The 18,049-nt window shown below is 46.0% G+C and overlaps 1 long non-coding RNA gene across 1 annotated transcript in view; it reads left to right on the plus strand.

The window, feature by feature from the left end:
* LOC311598728 overlaps nucleotides 1–18,049 on the plus strand; it is a 43,188-nt gene that overhangs the window by 343 nt on the left and 24,796 nt on the right. The gene's annotated exons all lie outside the window — the stretch shown is intronic.

Below are 18,049 nucleotides of genomic sequence, written 5' to 3' on the forward strand. Positions count from 1 at the left end.
GTAGAGCTGATGAGGCCCACCACACCAGGCTGCCAGGCATTATTAGTGCTCCCTTCCATGACTCCTGGACTAGAAGGTGGTCAATGGGCCTTCCCCCTTCCCTGCCAGCTTCGCAGTTAGCCTGGGCCTAATGGAGGGTGACTCGGAGGCTACAGGGGTGTGATTTGGCAGAAGCCTGTGTACTTTCTTAAACGAAGTAGGAAAGGCTGGGAGCCAGCTCTTTCCCCAAGCCTTCTTTCAGCCTAGGACTTGAAGTTTGAATTTGGACCTTAAGTTCCTAGCTTCTAATTCGGACTTTGTTGCCTCGGAACTCATAACGGGGTTGGTACTCGAGCCTTAAGATATTTTGCCTTTGGGTATCGAGAACCCGGTAGCAGCTGGTATCGGTGGGAAACCCGCCAGCTCTTTTTCACCCGGTGCTCAGTTTGCTTTCAGGTTTCAGTCAGGCTGCAGACGGTAACTAACTGGCTCCTGCCAGGCAAGCGCTGACCTTGGTGGGGGCAGGGCAGAGCAAGGTTTCTGTGCAGTCGAGATCCATTACTTCCCCCAAAGAGAGAATGAGTTCCTCTGTCCGCAACCCTAACCTTTTCTGTTTTGTTTTGTTTTGTTTTTGCTCTTTTTTTGATTTTTTTGTTTTGGTTAGGGAGCTCATATTCTACATGACTTATGATAACAGTAATAAAAGTAAGTTTTGTCCATTCAACACCCACTATCTGCCAGTTACTCCAGGCAGCTTAAGTGTGCTGTTCTCTTCCCTCAGCTGTCGTGAGAGACACACCTTTATCACCCAGACTTTACATGGGAGCAAATAGTCTCAGAACGTCCATGTTGCGTCTTTTGTATTTTCTCCACTCTGGCAAACTTTCCCTCCAAGTCTTGGTTATCTGCTTGGGCAGTGGTGCTGATGGCAATAGACTTTGTTGTCTTGTTCTCGTGTTTAGAAGCTCTCAGACCTATGGCTTTGTGTAAATATGTATCTCTTACCCAAGGGTTCTGTGCATCTTCTGGCTTACTAGACTGATTCTCTACTTAGATTAAGAAATAGACCTCTGCTCTTGCTAATGCCTCTGCTTGGAAGCCATCATCAACTTCCTCTTTGCCTACAAGAAGGGGCTTTTACCGTCCAGCCACTGGTCTCTTCTGCCTCATCTCGCTGTAAGCTCAGTTGGGAAGGGCTGGGCTACTCTATGCTATACCCTAAAGAAGAACCCAGTGTCCCAAGAGCCTGACTTCAATGAATGGCTGGTGCTCTCTCTCTCTCTCTCTCTCTCTCTCTCTCTCTCTCTCTCTCTCTCTCTCTCGCTCGCTCTCTCTCTCTCTCCCTCCCTCCCTCCCTCTCTCCCCCTCTTCCTTTCCCCCATTACTTGCCCACTGTGGCTGTGCAGAGAGTTCTGTCCACTGTCCTGCTTCTCACTGGCTTTGACTGAAGGGAGGGGGGCACACAGTGGAGCTCTCCTTGTATCTCATATTCCATTGGCCGAAACCAACCACGTGACCACTCCTGAGCCTGAAGGTCTGAAAGGACTCCTTCCTGCCTTCTTTCCTTCTTCAGCCCCAAAGACCCTTCAGTTACAGCATGAAGTTCACATCCAAGCTTTGAGAGGTAGTGTATGGAGACCATATTAGGCCCAGAGTTGTGTCTTCCTCGGAGGGAGAGCTAGCTACCTTGCACCCCATTCAGTCTCTACGATTCCATAGAGGCAGAAGCTCTGCTTGGGAAGGAAAGGGGCAGAGGTCCCAGGAGATGTGAACCCCTGAGTGATTTTGGGACCCCTTCCCATCCACTTCTGCAGTTAGGACTGGGTTCTGCTTTCGGTGACCCAGGGTTTGTCCTCAGCCCTCCAAAGACTTAACAAAAGCCATGGCCTTTAATAAATGAACGGAGCCCATTGTTCCAGTCTTGGAGATGAGCTTTTGTGATGTGGGTTGGTTATAACTCCCACACAGGGTGGTCTCCTGAGTGATTCCTGGCACATCACGTAGCAGCAGCCGCAGCAAGGGTTCTTTTCTGGTCCCAGTCCAGTGGCTTGTCCCATTTCTTTGCCGTCTTACGTTTCTGCCTCCTGTTCTGTCATCTCTTCCCATTTGCTTTTGTTTGGTTTTGAGTGTGTTAGGCTTAGTATGTGGAAAGTTGTCTCTTTCTTTTCCTCTCTGAAGCTGAAAGAACACACTAGGCTAGGTACCGTCATAATGTATCCTGAGGGGTTGGTTTGATCAATTTGAGACAGGGTCTTATTATACAGCTCAGACTGGCCTTGAAAGCAACACTCCTGACTCAAACCTCCCAAGCATTGGGACTACAGTGTTCACCATCATGTTCTCTGTATCTTGAGATTTATTTGTTTGTTTCTTTCTTTCTTTCGAGACAGGATTTCCCTGTGTAGCCTTGGCCGTCCTGGACTCACTTTGTAGACCAGCCTGGCCTCGACCTCACATAGATTCCTCTGCTTCTCCCCTCAGAGTGCTGAGATTACAGGTGTGTGCCACCACACTCGGATGCATCTGGAGATTTTAAACAACAGGTTCTTATTCTGGAACTGATCCTATTCCAGGGATGACTTTTCCAGGCTCTTCCTTTGTTTATCTTATTTTCACTGGAATTGCCTCTGTTCAACCTGCAAACCCCCTGGTTTTTGGATTTTCTACTCCCTTCTGTTCCCACATGCAATGTGGTCACATCTACCTCGAGCTCATTTCCGTAGCCATCTTCAAATGTTCCTGACCTGATGTTATAATCTCTTGCTTTTCTCTCTTTGGGTTCCATTGTAAGGTGCTATCCATCTTCATAAGATCAGTTGTACCTACTTGAGAAAGATCATCACAGTCGGGTGTGGGGACTGTTGACATTTTCTACTTTGGAGGAGTGCTGGAAAGTGTCACTGGACCCTCATCGGAGTATCCAGCCATCCCTTCCTACCACTTGGATGCAGTTCCTCCTTAATTGCTTGTGGCCTGGGGTCTCAGGGTGTGGACAGATTATATAGATTGGGGAAGATTTGGGGAAAGAGTTTGCATCTGTACATCCATAGGGGAGCTGTCATCTGTGCTGGGTGCAGACCTTGCAGCTTAATTGTTTCAAGAGTCACTCACGGTCCTGCCTGTAACTCCTGCTCATGTTCTATAAGGAAGCCTAACGAACTCATTGCTGTTCCCTGTGAAGTGGGGTAGAATCAAACGTTGGTTTGCTGGTAGAGCTGGAGGTCGATGCTGCTTAGTCCCTCCCATCACAGCCACCCCACCTGCCACTCAGGGTGGCAGGAGGGGGGAGTTCTTGTGACAAGTTCGCCATCTGTCTCCTAATCCTTGAGAGGTGAGGTTTGCCAAATAGATCACTATCCTTTCAGCCTGTATTCTTTGCTGTTGTCCAATCCAGATGAATGTTTGGCCTTTGTGTTTACTGGTTTTATTGTGTTACACCGTGCCATGGTGTAAATGAGTCAGGCCAAGTGCAGCTCCACTGCTATAACAAATAACCCTAAACATCTCAGTGGCTTACAGAGAAGTTTACTTCTTGCTCATTGTATATTCTCAGGGTCAGAAGGGCTCTGCTTAATGTGTTTACCTACTATAGAGATGGTTTTATCTTGAATTGTCCTTCCAGAATCATCGTAATCACCTTGGTGGGAAAAGAAATCATCGTGAATTCTATCTACTTTAAGAGCTTTTTCCAGGCATGATGCACATTATTGAATCCATAGATTAGTGGCTGATATGAGTCACATGACTTATGGCTTAAAGGGTACAGGGACATGCAGTCCCACTGTATGCCTGGAGGTCAAGACCTTGAAGGGCCCACTACTGTCTAGGTGAGGTTAGTGCTGTGGAGGCCACAAATCTTCCTGGGGTATAGCCTCAGAGCTATTTCCCACTCACGGTACGTGTCTACAGAAGTCAGCTCTGTCTGGACTTGTACATACATGTTTGCTCTGGGACCCTGGCCAACAGCATCTTCATTTTAAACATTGCTGAGAACAAAGAACACACAGATATTAAAGCGTCTAATGAGAGCAGTGCACGTGGCCATGCCTGACGTCACGAGGAAGGGAAGGAAGTATTTGTAAATGGATAGGCAGTCCACCACACCCTGCCATCCACATTCCATCCGTTCCTCAGAGCCTCAGCCTCTCCGAACACTTTGTATCCCTCCTTTCATATATTTTTATTCTTAATCAAAAAATTAAACTGTCTTGAGAGATGGCTCAGTGGCCACAGACACTCGCCACCAAGCCTGGTAGCCTGAGTGCAATCACTGGAACCAAACGGCCGAGGAGAGAGCGCTGACTCCCTCAAGCTGTCATCTGACTTCCACACACAGAGTAAAGTAATAATAATAATCAATGTGATTTTATGTGAACTGTTTGTTCTTCAAGACGCAGGTCAAATAATCACTCCCGGGCAAGCTTTCCTTACCAACCTGCCACCTCACTCTCAAATAGTTTTATGTTCTTTGTCACCCACCACAGTGGGCACACACCTGGAGGAGAGAACACCTGCTACTCTTGACTGTCTTCCTCAATCGCTGCCTCAAAGCCCAGGAATAATGTCATTTGTATTTCACATCTCTAGTGCTTAATAGGTACCCGGCACATGGAAGGATGAAGGATGCTTGGTCAAAGCTTGCGGATGGCTTTTTCAACAGTAGCCTTTGCATGTGGAGTTATGGAGTGTCTCAGAAGTGAAGCAGCAATGTTACCTAGACTTGATTGGTAATATTGGATCATGGCAAACTCCCAGCCTGGCCTGGTAAGCCTGGGCCTCTCTTCCTGTGCCTCCTTGTATTTGCCAACTTAAGGTCCCTCCCCTCCACTCTTTCCCAGGCTCGCTCTCTGCTGCTACACTCTCTCCTCCCTCCAACCATCCTCATACCTTTTTCCTGAACCTGGTTTTTCTCCAGCTGCACTGACCACTGCTGTATCAGTCACACTATGGTTAAGAGCCAGTTTCTAAACTTGAGTGACTTCAACAAAAGGCTAATTTCTTGATTTTTTGCTTCATGTCTATCAAGGTTGGCAGGGTCTTAATAATATTGATTTCCTCAGAGGACCCAAAGCTTGTACATAGGCCACTCCTAAGAGCCAAAATACCCCCTTGGTTGAGGGAAAGAGAGCTTTGAAGCCTCTTGTCTGAACAATGACATGCCTTTGCTTTAAAATGTTATATGCCACCTCTTACAGGTTTGTTGGCTGAAACCAGCCTCTGAGCCCACTGAGCCACAGGGAGACAGGAGAGCTAAGAGTCGGTGACGTTTGGTGACGAGTCATAATGACTCTCACACTGGCCTTGGGTTCCCCAAATGGGACAAGCCGTTTGCTCCCCTAAGACTCTTTATATGATACCAGACACCGCCTCTCCTCTGATTTCCTGCTCCTCAATTGATTTCTCTTTTTCCTTTGCCTATTTGTTAGGATGAGCAAGCATTCGGTGCCTTCCCTAATATGCTCGCCTCCCACCTAAACTATCCTCAGATCTTCCTTGACTTTGCATACTCTTCAAAAGTCCCTATAATTTCCCCTCCTTTCCTTGTGTTTGGGGTACAGAGCCAGATGAAACTGAGACCCAGAAATCAGAGAGGACTAGAGATAGATCCCAGCAGGAGGGCATGTCAGGCACAGAGGCACATCAGGTTTCTTGTTGCTTTAGCACTGACTCAGGACTGGGTGGGTAGGTACACAGTGTTCCCTCAGGGACAGGCTAGCCCTGCACGAACTGCATTGGAAGGGAAAATAAGCTCCTGAGATAGGTATGGTTGGGTCTTTCTGCTCTCAGCCATTTTGGTAGCTCACTCTCGAGCCCATAAGGAGTGAGTATAATTGAGAGGTGACAAAACAGACCCCTACCAGGTGTGCTCTAGTAGAAAGCTGAGGCCAGGATGATGGTGATTTTTCTCTCAGCAATGTAATTTGTTTTTCAGCATTTCTTTGTATAATTTTGTATTTCTAATTTTTCTCTCGAGATAGTTAACCTAACCCAGCAGGGCGAAACAGTGTCCTTGGTGTCTGTAGTATGCTGAACAGCTAGCATGGTGCTGGGCATTAAGAGTACAAAATAAATGTTGTAATTCAATGTCTTGCAGATCTACTTGGTTTGGAGCAAGAAGGTCTGTAAGACTGGTAGTCACTATTGTCTTTGTGATGATGGCAGTCCACACAGAATAGCCACAAAATCACATACCCACTAGGTAGCCCAAATCCAAAACCTCCTAGCACAGGCAGCATCCTCATGCTTAAATGCCTTTGGTCTTGAAGTGTAGGATGTGACGCCCAGAGCTGGAGCAGGGATGTACTACGCAAGTGCCGCTAAGCAGAAGCCATATGGCTGACCAATAGCGCTCTGAGGGAAAGATAGGCATTTCTGGAGGGGCCCGAAGCCATGTTCCAAGGAGAAGAATGGAGGGCACTGGCCTTATTTAGGTTGGAGGGAAGTGGGAAAGATTGAGCCCATAGAAGGGCGTTCAGACAGAGGGACAATGGTCATGTGGGAGAACCAGCTTATTCTCCGTTGTTTACATCAAAGCTAGCATAGTGGCTAGCAGTTAGTGGAAAGCCTCTGCTGTGTTCGCACAAGAGCTTCCTGAGTGGCGTATTAATTGCCACACACGTGGAAGTGATGTTCTGCCACTAGGCACACTGGCCGCTCGTGTCCCAGGGGCTCTGCCAGACTCCTTTATGGTCTCTGTGAGCCCAGACAGCAGCCACCACTCGCTGCCACAGTTCTCCGAAGGCCTCTCACATGAGACTTGCTTAGAGTCTATCCAACCTTTGTGGTTCTAGATCTACACACACATACACACACACACCCTTTTTTTTTTCCAAACTTAACTTGTATAAATCGGGGATGATGTTTTCATGTTAGATGGACACTATACCAAAGCAACTACTTTCAGTATCCACAAACCAAAGCTACCTGCATTTAGTGTCCCTGCAGAGGACCGTCTGAAGAAAGCCTCCTGGTATGCACTGGACCTTCTCCCTTTTCCACCTGTCTGTGGTCCTGGGCTCCTTTGTGAACAGGTGTGCATGGGTTTTAGTCCATTCAAAGAGGGTGGATGTGATGCGTATTGATTTACAGGCTTACATCAGGAAGTCATCTCTTCATATGTCCTGGCAATGCAAGGGGCTTCAAGGACATACCGGAGAACAGAGCCACCGACAGGAGCCTTGGTCTCTGAATGGTCCTATGGAAGGACACTCGCTGACCAGATGCAGTCCTGCTGGACCACGCACGCGTGCTTGCACAAATGAGCATCAAGAAATGATCATTTCTCATTCCAGTTGTGCTATCCGATGAGCTCCAGGAGAAGAAACGCTGGATTGAAGCTGAGGCCTTTGTTCTGACTTTCCCAGCTTGAAAAGAGAGAAGATAGTACCCAGTCATATTCTCTTGTGTTCGCACTGAGTTTAGAAGCTTCCTGAGGCATGTTAGTATGTCTTTGTCTCCTTCTGTATTTAATCTTTGAATAGGCATGTATTGAAATGCTGGGTGCTTGGCAGGGGGTGGGGCCAGAATACAAGTAGCACATATTATTAAATATTTTATTAATCTATTCAGTATTTTTGCTTGTTTGTTGTATTCTAGCCACTGTCAATCATTGTTAAACAACAGCTTCAGGCCCCGCCCACTGGTTGAGGTACAGCAAGGAAAATGAGTAAGAGGTTAAGATGAAATGAGGCCAGCATGGTAGTGCTCCGAGTCACAGGATTCCTGGGTGGAAGGGCCTCTGTTAGGGATAGAGATTGAAGAACATACTTTAGAGAAACTGGTTAATAAGCAGAATCTCCCAAAGTAGGTGGAAATGGCCAGAAGAAGAGGAAGCCTTAGAAAGAGTGTATTCTAGGAAGAGAAGGTATGTTCAAGAAGGCTTAGATGTTAGGGACCAGGGCATATTTGGATCTGTAAAAGAGGGACGGGCAGGAGAGACTTGGGACACACACACACACACACACACACACACACACACACACACACACACGGCTTCGATGCCTTCGTAGGCTTTGTAATGTGGTCAAGTGTCATATGTAAAGTATCTGCTTTTCTAGGAGCAGATGTGCCATAGCCATCAGGAGGTAGACATGTGTGATAGCTGTGTAGTTTCTACTTTCTTCACTATGAACTTCATTCAGGCCAAAATGTTTACTCCTGAGACCCAGAGTGGAAGAGCCCAGCTTGAGACTCTGCTAGTGTGTGCCACAGAAGAGATAGAAGTTATACCACCAAGCGGCTCTTAAAACTATGCCCAGAGGTCATTGCTGTTCATTGTCCATGTAAAGCATGTCACAAAGATGAGCCTGATACAGAAAAAGAGCATGAGATATGACAGACAGGTCACATGTTATTTACCAGTGTGAATCTCAGATTTCTATTAGAAAATGAAGATAGGTAAACCCATATAGTTTATTTGAATATTATAATTCAAACCATGGATATTATGTAACCACTTTGGAAAATGAATTGTCTTGAAAATTTTGAGCTGACCTGGGGGAGCCCATTGGTAGTTTTTAAGTGAGCAAAGCAAGCTATAAGGGCATAAATGCAATGATGTAAGCATGGCTTTATTTTGGGACAAACTGAGAAAGCTGTAATCCAGGCATAGTGGTTTAGAGCTGTAAATCCCAGCACTCAGGAGGCTGAGACAGAAGGATTGCTACAAGTTTGAGGCCTGCCTGGTCTATACTGGGAATTCAAAGTGTCTCAAAAAACAAAACAAAACAAAACAAAACAAAAACAGAAACTAAGCCAAACCAACCTGAAAGTCTATGTGTGTACTGGTATGAGATTAGTAACAAAAATGTCTCATGAGTCCTTACTTCTAATGGACAGCATTATATTAGGTGTTTTGTGTTTTTGGTTTTAGCATATATTTGCTCATTTAATCCTGGGGGGGAAAAAGAGAAGAAACAGCTTGCACTAGATGGTTAGTTGCCACTTTAATTGGAGGGGAGGATACTTTGCATCTCCAGCCACGGTGAATGTGCCCAATCTTGTTTGATCTCAGAAGCTAAGGAAGGTTGGGCCTGGGGGATTTTTTTAAAAACTGAGATGATTTTTTTAAAAGTTTGTGTTGTGCAAAATGGATAAACTAACCAGCAATTATCAGGAAACACCACAAAATTTAAGCTTCATCCAGCGCTGAGCTCTTTGTTTTCTGCTCCTTGGCCTGTAGTCAGAGGAAGTGGCTCATCTTTCTCCAGAACCCTGTTCAGTCTTCTCTGCTGTCCACTGTGCCTCCCAGCCACCCCTGTGGTTTTCGAATTGCTGCTTTGCTGCAGTGTCGCATGTATGCATGTGTGTGTGTGTGTGTGTGTGTGTGTGTGTGTGTGTGTGTGTACATATATATATATGATGTGCAAGCAGGAGAAGCTGGACTTTGGGTCAAACTCAGCTCTTGCTCATATGTCCATTCTGGAACTCTGCTAGAGACGCAGCCTGTGGGGGGGGGATACACTTTCAGGGCACAGAGCATGGCAGGTGGGCACACACTAAGCCTTTCAGGGCCAAGAGTTAGATCTGGTGTATTGTCATCATCTGAAGCATGTCATTGGGCCAAGTTTCATGTCAGTGGACCTGACAAGTCATGGAGGTTGTATAAGGAGCGAAGGAGTATTTTCTGAATAGTAATCCACCACAGTAAACATGAAATAAAAACAATAAATCAAGGTGAAAGAATACTTACCAAGGATTTCGTGTTCAACATCTTCCTAAGTTGTACTATGCATTTTAAAAAATCTATTATTACAGGGAGCACAGTGGACATCCAACCAGAGCACTCATTGCCTGGCAAGTAAAAAGTTTGTACCAGCTTGGCTTATGCAGCTCTGGTATGATACTAATAGTAAGCAAAAGCCAGAGGTTATTTCATGATGGGCATCTGCTTATATTATTGCTACTTGCCATAAAGTCCCACACTTTCAGAATTGGAAGGCTCAGGTGCCTATAACAAACACGTGTTTCCTAACTTACAGAGAACTTGCTTCTTGCTAAAATGGTCATTCTGGGCAGGGTTTGTCTACACTTCTAGAAAATGATTTGACGTTGAAATCCCCAGGTGTGAGTGAAGTGAGTGACACAATAACTCAGCGGCCAAGTATCCTGGGTGGACCCAGAGCCTTTGCTTATTTGCATAACTCAGCCATCAAGTATATGGGCCAGTTGGGAATATTCACTAAGGCTCTGAAAAGCTGTTCTAAAACTGCAGTGTCATCTTCTGTTACGTCCTCAACCTAAGGAGAACGAAGTGCTTCTTAGAGCAGCCACGTGGGAGCCCAGAATCAACACACCCAGTGATCCAGATCATTAATGAGCCAAAGAGATGACTCAGCAGTTAAGAACGCCTGCTGCTCTTGCAAAGGACCCAGGTTTGGTTCCCAGCAGTCCCACAGCAGCTCACACCCATAGCAGCTCACACCCACAGCAGCTCACACCCACAGCAGCTCACACCCATAGCAGCTCACACCCACAGCAGCTCACACCCACAGCAGCTCACACCCACAGCAGCTCACACCCATAGCAGCTCACACCCACAGCAGCTCACACCCACCTGTAACTTCAGTTCCAGGGGTCTGACACCGTCTTCTGACCTCCAAAGGCACCAGACATGCATGTGGTGGTCAGACATACATGTGGACAAAATCTGAGGGGAGGTGGAGGAAGATAGGGAGGGAGGAGAGAGAGGGGAGGGGAGGGAGAGAGAGAGAGAGAGAGAGAGAGAGAGAGAGAGAGAGAGAGAGAGAGAGAGAGAGAGAGAGAGAGAGAGAGAGAGAGAGATTCATTTCCTTAAAATGTTGGCCAGGAAATCCGACATGTTCTCCATACTCTTCCAAGTAATTTAGCCCAATATAGCTCATGAGAATCAATCATACGCTCCCCACACAAATAAATGTCTCCGTCAGTGACTTGTTAGGATTAAGAGTCACATCCCTCAATTCCAGTCACCCACCCACCAGCCTTTCCATGTTATGTGTCCACTTACATATCTACAATCCATTTCATTCTTCTCTTTACATGTCTTACCTTTTGAAAACTCAAAGCTGCCTATGGGAGATGATGAATAGATGTTACTGGGTAGTGTTGGGAACTGCTCAAGCCCTTAGGCAAGTGTAAATGTAAATACAAAGCCATTAAGTAGATTTTTTTCCTGTATGAGTGAACATTGTCTCTTACTGTAAAAGTGCTAGAGACCCTCCGTTCGTAGGGTAGAACATTATGATATTTGGAATCAGGGTGACTTAGGTTCAAACTAAAGCTCTGGTCTCAAGTGGGCATCCCTAAACACATGTACTTACATACAAACAATGCTAAGGGGATTCAGTGGGGTGCATTGGGGGTGTACAAAGATAATAAGTAAAGAAGAGATCATGAATTGAGGAGGCGTGGGGAGGGTGACGTGGGAAGAGTTTGATGGAGAGAGGGAGGTGGATATGATGTAAATTCACTCCTGTGTGAAGTTCTAAAAATAATTAATTAAAAATTATTAATGCATTTCCCTCCCAGTAATTTATTTAATCTTTGATAATTTTCTTCAGTGGCTGAGCACCGGTTTGCATATGTAAAACTGCAAAATAAAAGCTACCTCACACCTATGGGTGTTCAAAAAATATCAGTGACACTCCTAGCCAGTAGTAGGAACTTAACAACTTAATTACCTTCTTTCTTGTGATGTGGTTTTTGTTTTTATTTTGTTTTTGTTTTTGCTTTATTTTCAGGCAGTGTTTATGAACTGTATTGTGGGACAGAAGATAGCAATAGTGTTAATTTTTTCTAGAATAGTTCATTACTCCATTGCTGACCATGTACTAGAACTATACCAAGTGCTGTTGGTGAAATTCAGGCTGAGTCGGTGGCGTTGGAAGCACAGATGCAAGGCCTGGTTCATCACCATCAGCTAAGTCGCTTAACAACTCTGAGCCTCAGTTTTCTCATGTGAAAAATGATTATGGCGATATTTACCTCAGAGAATTTAAATGGGACTGCCACAACACTTACTGGAAAAGTCACTGCTGAGCTGATGACATGTCTGTCTTAACATATATATGTTGTGTAGCATATATGTGTTTATATGTGTATTCCTCAAATAGCAGTTCTGAAGAGTTGAACACAAAAGACAAACAAACAAACAACAACAACAACAACAAAACCAACTGGTCTTTTGCAGAGCAAAAAACCAACTGATGTTTTCTTTGGGACAGAGCACACAGCCTGCTAGAATACCATGGCCACAATGCTGAGATAAAGGTGAAAGAAGGACAGAGACCTGTGACTGAGGACGTACACCCGCACTTACATGAGCAGCTAACAGAGGACTTTACTTTGAAGCTGGCAAATGTTCCTTGACTGAAGCCTGAGAAAGGATGAGGCTGTTGAGTGGAGCCAGAGAACATGCTCAAAGACAAGGGGCAGCATACAGCAAGCTTTTCCAGCATTGACCATCTCAGGAGAAAAACCTTACGCTGCTGCCATGCCACTGCTCACTGGACTTTGAGCAACCCCGCCTGGCTGGGATGTGGCTTATAGTGTTGTTCATTAGAGCAGTGTGGGCTACACCGGCAACTGACATGTTTCAGGCCTCCATGAATTCCTGGGTTTCATTATCAGGATAAGCAATCAATCCCAGGGGTGGTTATTCAGTAAGAGATGGATCTGTGCCCGTGTCCCTCCTTCCTTTCATACCCTGGTCAGGCTCTGTCCTCTCCTCGGCTTTATTTAGGGCTCCTCTTCTTTTCTGGCCTGTGAGCTCCTTGAGGACGGTTCCTGATGTTCATCTTTGTGCTCTAAGGGCTCAGCATAGGGTGCCCAGCACAGAACTGCTGCATTGCGGTTGAACTTCTACTAGTAGCCGAGGCAAACCTCTGGATCCTGAGTTAGCTCCAGAATCCACCAGCAGGCAGCACAGGCTGGGGACTGGAGGCTCTCTCAGGGACAACGTATGACTCAACTCTGTGGACTGTGCTCCTGTTGCTGCCAAGTGTGGCAAGATGGGCCCCTGGGTCTCCATCCTTCTTCATCCAGGAGAGTCAAATGCACACCTGCCTCCCCACCCCTTCCTCCTCCCTCTGTCTTTCTGTTCCTTTCTCTTTACCTCGCAACCACTGGCCACTGAGCGCTGCCCTGTGACAGTGCTTTGACAAGGTCCCCAGGAAGGAATGGTCTGCAGGAGGCACGCTGCTTCCACACGCCTGTGGTTTGTGTGCTGAGCTTCTGTCCTCAGGCTGCTGAGAGTTCACTTCTGCCTGTATTCTTTACTCGGCTTAACCCAGTGCCTCTCTGTGTCTCAATCCCTCAACTATACAACAGGGCCTGTGGTAGTCTGTATTTCAGATTGTGAATGTACAATGAGTTTCTATGTCCATATAATAGTACCTGAAATAGCAAATACCTTATAAATATGAAGTGTATTTTCTAGTGTTATAATTTCTTTGTAGAAGTAAAAAAAAAATCAACCAATTACCATAAATCAAAATACTCCATAAATGCTAGGGGGTTACTAGAAAGAACTGGGCAGGAACTGCCTCTGACCTCTGACCTGGAAGTACTTATGAAGTGATTCTTGAGTTATCTGAATATGTAGTCGGTATCTGATGGGAGCTGGGAGTAATTGCACCTGTAGCTCTAGAAGATTTCTAAATACCCATCTACTCTTGAAGATGAACAATGAATCTTAAGGGAAGGCATCAAGGAAGAGTTACAATGTAATGAATAAAAAACACTGGCAAGAGGGGTGTGAGCCAGGAGTTAGATAGTGACAATCTCAGGCAAGAACGAGACCCTATCAGTGGCCAGATGTTGAACACTTTCCCCTACAGAGTCTACACTTGGCTAATACTGTTAAAGAAACTTTGTTCCTGACTACCAGTTCAAATGCCACTGAATGTAGGCCCTGTTGGATTTTTTTGGACATCGCTGTGTAGGCACTGGCCCTTTCCATATCTGGAGGACTCAGAACTGGACACAAGACATTTTTAGGACCCCTCCCGCCACTCCCCCATACTCTGTCACTAAATCCACTGAGCTATTAGATTTTTTATTCTTGTTGGTGTTGGTTGTAGCATCGTTAGTGCCTTATTTGTTGTGTTTATTATATCTGAGCCAATCAAAGAAACGTAATAAACAATGATTTCCAAGTACTATGGTCCCTATCCCTAAGTCTAAATTAGTGTCTGGTGTCAGATAGTTAAAGTGTGGGTAACCTTGGGGACCTCATCACATTTGCCTTTTTGTTTGTAGACATTCATACCAATTGAGCAAGAAGCATATCCTAGGTAGCAAGACCAGTTTGGATCTTGACTTTTTCATCTTGGAGCCTTGGCCAGATCACTGCTCTTCACCACGGGGGTAGACTTCTAAACTCTATCTTATTAAACAAATTAGAGTGGATTCAAGGTTATCTTTTAGTGACAATTGTTTCAGTTTCACTCTATGATGGACGAAAAAAGGGTAAGGGGACAGCTATCAGTGGAGATTTTATTACAGTTTTTCTGCTGAGTCACAGGCCACCTTGGTCTCGATGTCTTGGAGTCTTTGTGGAAAGGATCCCAAGCTAAAAAAAACACGGTTCTCTGCGGTCCTTTCTGGCCTTGAGGTCTCAGGATCCCAAGACAGTTTTCCTTTGTGTCTTGTCATTTACCACTGTCTAGAATCCATGCTTCGTAGAGTCTGTATGCCCCAGCCCTGGTCAGACAGACATTAGCTTTTCAGTGTTGCTGGGTAGACTGTTGTTCTTCCTCCCATTGGCTCCCATTCCTCTTACAGACCCCAGAGCTTTCCCTTCAATGAGCCCCAGTTGTCCCTGCCTTGTCTCACTCTAAAGGTCTTCCTCACTCACCTTCTTGGCTGTGTGGATCTGAAGACAGTGCTTGTCAGTAACCTCTCCCTCATCCGCACTGACTTCGGATACTCTGATGTCGTTTGTGAGACTCCTCATTCTCAACCTGGCTTTACTAGCCTAGGTTCTAAGCAGGTGTCACACTCTTACCACCCCAAACTGTGGCGCTTAGGTTTGTGTCGGTAGGAATAGCCAGGGCAGGTACTTATACACAGTAGCTTACTCAGATCAAAGAGTACGTCTTCTGAATTTAGAACTGCAGAAGTTTTCTTAAAGCTGCACATATCAGCACCCTGATCCTCACCCAGCCAGAGAAGGAGACTGGGCTGCCCTAGCTCTTGTCCCATTGAAGTTCAACAGCAGCCTGGTTTAGACTGGGATAAGGGTGCTGGAGGTGGAGGAGGTAGCGATGGTGGTGATGACGTTGGTCTTAATGATAACTATAATAGTCCTATGAGAATATTACCCCCGTGTTACAGATAAGGAAGCATAAGCCTCAGAGAGGTGAGGTAACTTCCTCTGCCACACAGGTAGGACTTAGCAAAGCCAGGGTTTCCATCTGCTTCCACCACGTGACTCCAAGGCAGGTCTCTTCCCACTCAACTGCACTCCACCACTCCACACGTGGATGCTCAGGGTCAGGAGCCTCGTGAGAGCAACAGGTCCATCAAGTTCTGCAGGGTTGAGCTGTTTATCATTGTGGAGGACACTCATCACTGTGCTAATTACATTAATTGCTGCCCACTCTGAGGCTAAGTGGGTGGCTTAACAATACCTAGCAACACGGTAATGATGCCTGGGCCTGCCTTTCTGCTGAAAACATCTGACTTTTTTTTTTTTTCCAACTCCTTCCTGTGATGGCCAAAGACAGTAATTATAGGTTGGACTGGTTGGAAACCAGTTGCTCTCTACCTTGTAGGGGAAAGGTCAAGACTGTGAACTTTGCTCTTCATCAGTCTCTTTACTGGAAGCAGAGAAGGAAGATGGAGGTTTCTGAAGCATCTGCTACAATCCCATGATTCTCTAGAAGCGGATATTCTGTTATTGTCTTTCTGTTTGAGGTCTCTTTGGGATCGGAGAGCTAGTGGGGGGAGGGCACAGGCTTGGAACTAGGAACAGCCAGAGGACACACTTAGTGCCAATGCCATAGCATCCCTCGCCAGGACATTCCTCAAGTGGAGCTGAGTGTGTGTTGGCGGGGTCATTGAAGGCACCAGGAAGTGCCTTTTGTGGCATTCTCCTTCCCTGTAAGATGGCTGCTTGAGATCTCAACTGTTCTCTCTACCTTCTTTCCTGAGGCTGCCAGGGAAGGTACTTGTAAGTGTATTAAGTGCAAATTAAGTCAGATATAAGTCAGTGTTTTCTAGTTGATATGTTAAGAGATAATTTGAAGACTACTCTGCATACTTGTTGAGAAGAGACAGGTGGCCTTGGCAATTCAACATAATTGAATAAATGACTTAACTTCCACAGAAAGCAGAGGATAATTTAGGAAGTCATTGGCTTTGGAATGCTGTGCATTCATGTACTTTATGGGTGTGGGCATATATGTCAATGAGGGGTGTGTGTGTGTGTGTGTGTGTGTGTGTGTGTGTGTGTGTGTGTGTGTGTGTGTGTGTGTGTGTGTATTCTTCCAGAACTCTTAGAGTAGCGGTGGGTACATGGCCTGGTTCCTATCATTCCTCCTGCCAGAGTTTGGACTTGAATGTCCCCTGAAAGCCATGTGCTTGGCCCTCAACTTGACGCTACTGGCGGCAGCATCTGGAAGATCCTTTAATAGGTGGAGTACTGCAGGGTGTGCTCTAGCAGGTCCCTTGGGACACGGTCCCTTTCTCCTTTCGTCTTGTCTTTTAGGTGAGTGGGTCTCTTTTGGTACACACTCCTGCCATAAAGTTTTGTATTAACACAGGCTCAGAGCAAGAGTCAATCAGTCCCAGACTGGACCCCTCAAAGCTGTTAGCCCCCCTTCAAACTGTCCTGCCACCGCCCTTCTTACAACAGCAGAAAGATAACACACTTGCCGTCCTTCTATGAACGAGATTCAAGTTATGGTCTACTAAATCTTAGGACAACTACATTATGTAACGATATAGGGACATAAAGGTGTTTGGGGACAGACCAGAGTCTGCATCTTGGCTCCACCTTTTGACTGCTATACCTTACTTACTCTCTCTGGACGCTGATTTTCTCATTTCTAAATATAGGGATAATAACAGTTCTGACCTAATGGTGCTCTTACAGGATAGGAGGCTTCCGAGGGCAGGGACTATGTTTACATACTGTTTCCTCATGCAGAATGAGGTTTGGGTTGAGCAGCCTTTGGACTTGAGATAGTGCTTCCATTCTCAGTCAAGTAGTCCCCAATTGGAGAAGGTACCTCATGTTTTTGAGCCTCAGATTCTGTACCTATATAACAGAGGTGTGTTATTCTTCCTTGGAATGATTGCCGTGCGATAAGGCGGGACAGACAAAGGCTTGAGTGACAGCATATGGGAGGTGGCTGCCAAAACGTGGTTCTCCCAAAGCCTAGTCTCCTTCCTAGACTGTAATGTTCGACAACAGACGGTTGAATTTCCACTTGATCTGTAAAGCACACATTTTGTTCTCTGCTCTGTCCCCCCTCCCCCCTTCCCTCCCCCCCCCCCCCCCCCCCGTTCCCATTCCCTTCCTTCCTTTTCTACACTTCCCGGACTTCCCCTCTCTGACAAGTGTGCTATGACTAAGTCCCTCTGTCTGGACTGACACCTGTCCCTGGATTCTAAGCAGCTCTCTCACTAGCCTTGCCTCCTTCGCCACCCCAACCCCCTCCACAACCCTGAGCAGACCTCCTCACCCAGGGCTGCTTCTGGCACAGGCTACTGCCTCAGCACCAGCCTGTTGGCTGTGTGAGCATCTAGAAAACTCTCTGACCTTACTATGGCAGAATAGTAGAGACTTAAAAGGGTACATCTAAATTAACACATGAAAGGAGTCAGCCAACAGGAAAAGACTGAACACACTGCTGTACCTGGGCTTCATACAACAAATGGAACATGCTCAAGAAATATGTTCACATACAAGTGCCTGGTATACAAACATGGATGAGGCATTTAGGTGCTCTGTAGTAGAGCTGTACCGCGCATGCCAACTCTTTTGTAGCATATGCCTTTTTTTTTTCCAGTGACTAGCCAACCTCCAAATCCATCCATCATTCCTTCCTTCCTTCCTTTCTATTTTTATTTTTCAAGACAGGGT

Source organism: Acomys minous, assembly GCF_964271855.1.
Source record: "Acomys minous genome assembly, chromosome: 1".
NCBI lineage: Eukaryota > Metazoa > Chordata > Mammalia > Rodentia > Muridae > Acomys > Acomys minous.